This window comes from Mytilus edulis, chromosome 12, assembly GCF_963676685.1.
Source record: "Mytilus edulis chromosome 12, xbMytEdul2.2, whole genome shotgun sequence".
NCBI classification, from domain to species: Eukaryota; Metazoa; Mollusca; class Bivalvia; order Mytilida; family Mytilidae; genus Mytilus; species Mytilus edulis.
The window spans coordinates 69,418,702-69,426,181 of NC_092355.1; positions in this window are offsets into that span (position 1 = coordinate 69,418,702).

Consider the following 7,480-nt stretch of genomic DNA (forward strand, 5'->3'; position numbering starts at 1 on the left):
TAGTTACAATTGAGCCACAGAATGTTGAATAACCTTCCAACCCTGGCCTTCTAATACGTTAGGCCAACTGTTAGTGTCATACATGCAAAACAACAGACCTATCTACGGAGTGCTACCATACTCACATGCTCCCGATACTAGTATGTTGAAGAAGTAATGAAATTAATAGAACCAGAGCCGGATTTAGTGGGGAATGGCGTTGATGAGAGTTTTTAATAGTCTTGATTTGATTGATTGATATACATGGAAGTTTTTAACGACACTGACTCAATGACTGGCTATACAACACATAGAAGCTTTTGACGACATTGACTGCCTAAACAGCCCTTTGAGTTTCTCAGTCGGCTATAAAGGGGGAATGACACGGTGTCCGCCCCCTTTTGTTGAAAAATAAATATTGATTATATAGGGAATCACTGGAGAATGACTGGAGCTGGTCCTCTCATGACATTATCAGTTAGTCTCCCCTCTCCTTATATATAAAAAAAAATCTGGATCTGCCACTGAGAACAAGTTTAATAAATTAAAAAAAGAATGTGTCACTAGTATAAACGGATGCCCAATCCGCACTATCATTTTCTATGTTTAACAGACCAAGGACTTTCTTTATTCAGTATAGAAAGTCCCTGAGTGGACTGAGGAAATGAGGTAATTCTAATTTGGCATTAAATTTAGAAAGATCATATCATTGTGAACATGTGTACTAAGTTTAAAATTGATTGGATATCAACTTCATCAAACACTACCTCGACCAAAAACTTCAACCTGAAGCGGGACAGACGGACGGACGAACGAACAAACGAACAGACAGACCAGAAACAATGCTGAGAATGGAACATCCAAGGTATATATTTTTAATCTTTATTGCAAAATTACACCCATAAGGGTCAAGCAATATAAACAAACATTGTAATATAAGGTAATCTTATACACTCCCACTCCTGAAACACAAACAAAATTAAAAGTCATCTGATTGCAATCTTATAACTGTTAATACTGATGAAGTCGCTTTATCATTGATTTATAAGATACAAGTTGTGACCTTTGAAATTGTTTTATATTATTTTATTTGTATATTTTCCTATAGACTTTTAAGGTACCTCCGTTGTCCTTAAAAAAATCCCTTCCATAATATCCAAAACTTCATCGTTGATTTGAAAAAAAAAATGATTTTAGATTTTCGATTATCAATTGAAATGAACCTACTAGAGCCTCAACTTTCAAGCGCACAATCATTACACATCACTTTAACCCTGAGTTGACATTCCACAATCGGTCAGTAACATCACCTGTGTTTATAGTCACAGGGTATTTCCCGCCGTTGGACAATCCCGTGCAGTCGACACAATTGATTTTTCACATTCTCTATTATGAGCGAGGTCACAATTGATTTTTCACATTCTCTATTATGAGCGAGGTCAAGTTTTAGATCAAGTTAATTACATATATTTTAAACGTTAATTATTTAATAAAAAAAAACGTATCATCATTTCTTTTCTTTTCTTTTTTTTTTGCTAGTATAGTAAATAAATCTCAATCCCGGGATGTAGATACACTTAACATTAGACCTGGAAGTGCCTTCTTATAAATGGAGAAACTGTCTTTCACATTAAAATTTAAAAGAATATTATCGCTCAGGCATATTTTAAATTTTGTAATAAGATGATTGATTGTTGGTTGTTTAACTTCCAGTGGCAAATATTCCATAAATGTCAGGACGAACTTAGTTTTAAGATCGAACTCTCAAAAGATAATTGAAAAACAGTAATGATGACAGAAGAACTTTGATACGTGTGAAATAACCATCCAATCTTTTAAAAATAACTTGTTTATATTTCAAAAAGTAACAGATTAGTTTACAAGACGTGCATTGACGTACTTTCATATCTTTAAAATGGAACTTCTTTGTCTAAAAGCCAACCCACGAGTTGTCGAAATCCAGTTTCATGCATACTATATACATACATATGCATATTATGCATCGACGATCGTTGTATTACGTAACATACTGCTATACCAATTGACCCCTGATATCAACTAAGGTTAGAACTTCCTCCAGGCCGTTCATCTTATTTTTGTTCCAATAAACGGTTCTTCAATCAATTATAATTTCTGAAGTATTTACGATGAAAGCATTATTCTCAAATCATCTTACACAATGATAAAATTGTATTTATACCACAATTGAAAAGTAATTTAATAAAACAAATGACAGATGAACTGATTAATTATAAAGATGAATGTATGTCCATATGCTCATACATATATGCACATTCGGACTAAAATTCGCAACTTGTTATTATCTCATCGTAGCATATTGTTAATTTTGCTAATATATGCCTTAAACCCCAAGAGGTATAAATGTGCATTTCATTCTGAAAGATTAATAGATCAGCAGGTGATCAAGACCGTTTTAAAAATTCCTATTTGCCAATGAAGTTTAAATGATCTGCGTCCTCAGAAATACGCATGTATTTTTCCATCATAAAAGTAAACCTTTAACCCCGAGAAATATATAATCTGTTTCTCTCTAAATTTACAGAAACATTATGTGATAAATTTTTGAAAATTCCTTATATCTCAATCGATTAATGATACTAGTAGTTCTGTAAACTTCTACATATATCACAATCTGTACCTCAATACAACCGTCCCTCACACTTAACGGATTATACAACGATCAATTAATGATTGAACGTCGCTCACGCATAACGGATTATACAACCGACCTTTTAATAACCGTCGCTCACGCATCACTGGTTCTATCAATGACTCAATACACACCCGTTTTATCGGACAAACGGATAATTCCCTGAGACACGGAAAATCTCCGGAGAACCGCAAAATATTCTGTAAAACGGAAAATTTACGATGAACCTCTATTTATTTTCCGTTCCGCGCAGATTGGCCAAAAAACACCGAATTTTTTACAAAAATCACGGTGATTTTCCAAATAGGTCTGCCAGTGTCTGATAATCTGATAATGTCAGTTTCAGCATGATCAGTTGATTGGTTGTGATAGAAAAAATGGGGCAGTTTGCAATTGTCATGTGCAGGTACACCACATGTGGATCTTCTTTCCCCTCTCATTTATAAAATTGTGCATGATATCTATCACAGAAATGCCCCAGAATTTTGGTAAATGAAACACTTGTCATATTAAATTAAAGTCAGGGGTGGAATTAAGAGGGTTTTTCAGGGGCCTGGGCCATCCCTTTTGTAGGAAAAATTTGTTTTTTTATAGGGAATCACTGAAGCATGACTGGAGTTGGCCCCTTCTTAGGCAGTCAGTGGGCTCTCGCTTATGAAAATTTCTGGATCCACCACTAAAAGTTTGAGTATAGTTAGATAAGAATTTATGACATATTATGTTGAAATTTGCACAGATAATGAATGAAAAATAGAGTAAATTAAAAAATAGGCACTATTATTAAAAGCTTTCCTTGCTTATTCACAAGGACGTATAATATCCTCCATGCTATTCCAATCTTAGTTTCTATTCATACATACATGTAGTCCGGTGCTGTTCCAAGTAGTTTTCTTTTTTCTGTTTCTTGAGAAGTATTTCTTTTACCTGTTCAGTCACTGTAAAGTGTTACAATTCCTATTTAAACGCAACACATAAATAGTGACCAAAAAGGTACAGCTATCACATGAGAGAAGCTAGAAAAAAGTAAAATGTATACATTTTAAACATTTTTGTAGGACCATGAAAATGGGGTATATAGATAGATATGCATAAAGAGACCATAGAACAAATAAGCAAACAAATTCAAAGGAGATATACATGTACAAGTACATGTAACATGAATTATTATTATTAAAAAAAAGCCATGGCCAGAGACCCCAAACTTGACAGCATTTGGTGTTGAACAGGTAAAATGTTTGCATTGACAATAAATATAGCCTTTGTTTCACCCAGGTCGCCTTTCCCTAAATCAGCTATATTAAAGGTAACCACATATTTCTGGGCCGGGTTGAAAAATAAATGAAAATGACTTTGAAAAAAGCTTATAGAAAGACACCAAATTTGGGAGACATCTATTAAAATGTTTGAAATAATAAGAAAGTTGACAAGAAATAAGCTTTTTCAGATAATATACAGACTATTGCAGTCAGCCTCCTGAAATGTTTGCTTATACACTTTGCTTTCCTATAATGATTTAAAATCAGTGTGATAGTTTTCATGAAGAACACTGAGCGTACAGGTATTATGACGAGATAAATGTTGTGTTACATGTATCTACCCAAATAAGTAAAATATGAAAATTCTAGCCTCCAAAACCTGTGATTGATCTCCTGATTTATATCTCATCACTCTATGCAGATGCTGTGTGAAAAAAAAATTGACTAAACAGTATGCTTCTATCTATTGAGTTGATTTGTTATTAATTATTTTGCTTTGAATACACCTTATTGCTACAATATGAATATGTCCACCATTACAAACTGTACATGTACATCACAAATATTCCATGTAAAATTTTGATGTTTTAATACAAAATATATGATGCCACAATGGAAAAGTAATTGTTGTACATGTATGACGTTAATGGTTTAAGAACGGACAGATTCTTAGGTCAGGTGGGACAATAAGGGGGAAGGGGGCGACTTCTCCAGTCATGCTTCAGTGATTCCCTAGATAATCAACCAAATAGTAATGTTTGTTACGAAAAAATATACTAAGTGTAAGACCTGATGATGTGAATAAATTGAAATCAGACATATCAAATGAAATTTTCAGTGCTTTTGATATATCAATGGGCAATCGGATGAGTTAAGACTTTTTTGACTGATTTTTATAGTTCGTTCTTATGTTGTACTGTTATACATGTACCACTGTCCAAGGTTTGGGGGAGGATCAGAATCCGGCTAACATGTTTACCACGCCACATTATTTCTGTATGTGTCTGTCCCAAGTCAGGAGCCTATAACTCAGTGGTTGTTGTTTGTTTATGTGTTACATATTTGTTTTCATTCATTTTTTTTATATAAATAAGGCTGTTGGTTTTCTGGTTTGAATTGTTTTACATGTCATATCAGGGCCTTTATAGCTGACTATGTTGTATAGATTTTGATCATCATTGACCTATAGTTGTTCATGTCTGTGTCATTTTGGTCTCTTGTAGACAGTTGTCTCATGGGCAATCATACCACATCTTCTTTTTTTATAATGACTGCTGATCACCACTGATCATACTGTGACTATTATGGTCCAACAACCAGTGGCGGATCCAGAAATTTTCAAGAGTGCAGGCCCACAAAATTTCCCAAAAAAGGATTGCATGCCCCCTGGCCCCCTTCTAAATCAGTCTCCTGACAGCTACAAAGAATAAATTATCAGGTACGAGTACATCAAAGATCATTAAACTATCTACCCCACATGCAAACATGTATTTGGGAGTTCACTGTATTGCAAGTTTTTTTTTGGGGGGTTCGAAGGATCGTATAAATGATTGCATTGGGGGTCATTGTCAAAATATAGAGCTGTGCATTGTAAAAAGATAAATTATATAATTTGCAACAGCTGACAAAGTCACTATAGTATCATATAGTGCACTGAAACCCTTGCAAATAACAATACAGTGGTGCTTGGTGTAGGCTTCTTTGCACATAAGAAACCATATTGCTCACCTTGTAATTTTTGTATTCTTCTATAATATAATAAGTATCGTCGGGTTTGTTTATTTACACCAGAAATCAATGAAGCGATGAATGCTGGAAACGAAATTACATCTTCGGTAAATTCCGTGATTCTAATATTTTCTAATCAATATGTCCAAGCAATGAAAAATAAATGGTTATTATTTTTATACATAGAGCATACGTTTTATGTATTTACTATTTTTTTTAAATCTAAGCTTACGAAGAAATCTTACACAAAAGTATCTCAATGCTCGTCGATCTCAATCATTTAACCGTTTTAATACGCAGTTTAAAGTGTAAATTATACGCATTACTGTTCTATTTTTAGAGAATAGCAATAATACATAAATGTACAGTTTCTTAACAAAATAGCAACATAATTACAAGATTAAATCACCACATTGTCACATGATTATATAATCTGCACCAAATTGACAGTTTGTCGTGAGTTATCATCATAACTAATCACTATAGCAAATGAACACTTTATCATAATATATACATATAACCTAGTATCATGATTTCAATCCGACCCCACTTACGGACGCGTTGAACATATAATGCATGCCACTCATTAATAGCCAATCAGACGTTAAAAAGACCTTCATTTCCCCAAAAATCATTCCGGAAACAGCCGCGAAGCAGTATTTATAACCAATGAAATAACAGAAATATCGTTAACAGATTTACCCGAACCTGACGTTTAGCCTCTGACTAATCAGACCGTATAATAATAATAATGACCATGGTCATACGGTAACTAGTGCGTACCGAATACATTTCCGTCGTCGGATCTAGTAAATACGCAATACCGGAAATCATCTCCGGTCCTCAGTTCGGTTAAAAATTTCGATGATTCAATGAAAACAACGACGATTTTTTGTCACTTTTTTGAATTTTTAACTATGAGCGTACTTACGACCCACTAAAATATTTGAACTGCATCAACATTTATGTTCAAGGAATGCCTGGTATAAATATGATCGTGGGTCGTAGGTACGCTCATAATTTAAAATGCAGAAAAAGGTTTGGAAACTGCCATTTTTCTGCCCTTTTCCAGAAGCTTGAGGTCTTTACAGCAACAGAGCATGAATAATATCAACGGAAGTTGAAAAATCTATTGATGTTTACAAAAATATAGGTTTTAAACTTTAAAAATAATGTATTATATTTAACAGCAAGTCACTTTTAATTTGAACGAAATTAGGGGGCCGTTCTCTGATGCTTATCGTACCTTGTCCTTTTGAACTGTATCATGTGGATTAAGTTTGAATGTACATGTAGTGTCTATACTAGCCCCCCCCCCCCCCCCAACACCACCAACCTCATTAAGGTGCACAATCTCTGTGTTGTAATAGAATGTACTTGAGCTGTTTAATTCTCATTGTTGAAGGTTGTACAGGGGACTTACATTCATTTCATTTGATCTTTTGTGGATATTTGTCTCATTTGTAATCAATACTCATCTCCCTATTTTTGTGCTGTGATAATGTCATTAATTAAATACAAGATGAAATCTGCAAATTTAACTTCATTAAAATTAAGTTTGCTGCAGCTTGGAATAAGAAAAAAATCAAATTTAGGTCCATTTTTAGCTAGTATACTTTATTTCTTATTCTATGTACTGGAATGTCAGAGTTGTGATAATCGAAACACATTTACACTTAGACCAAGTTAATAATTAATTTCTTTTTAGGAAATTTCAATCATTTAATGGATAACAATTGTTTTCTTATTATTTTTTACAGACATTTGGTGATCCAAAAATAACTAGAGTTCATGAAACAAGACTGATTACGGATACTTGAATATGGCTCTGATCTGTCTTTGATTT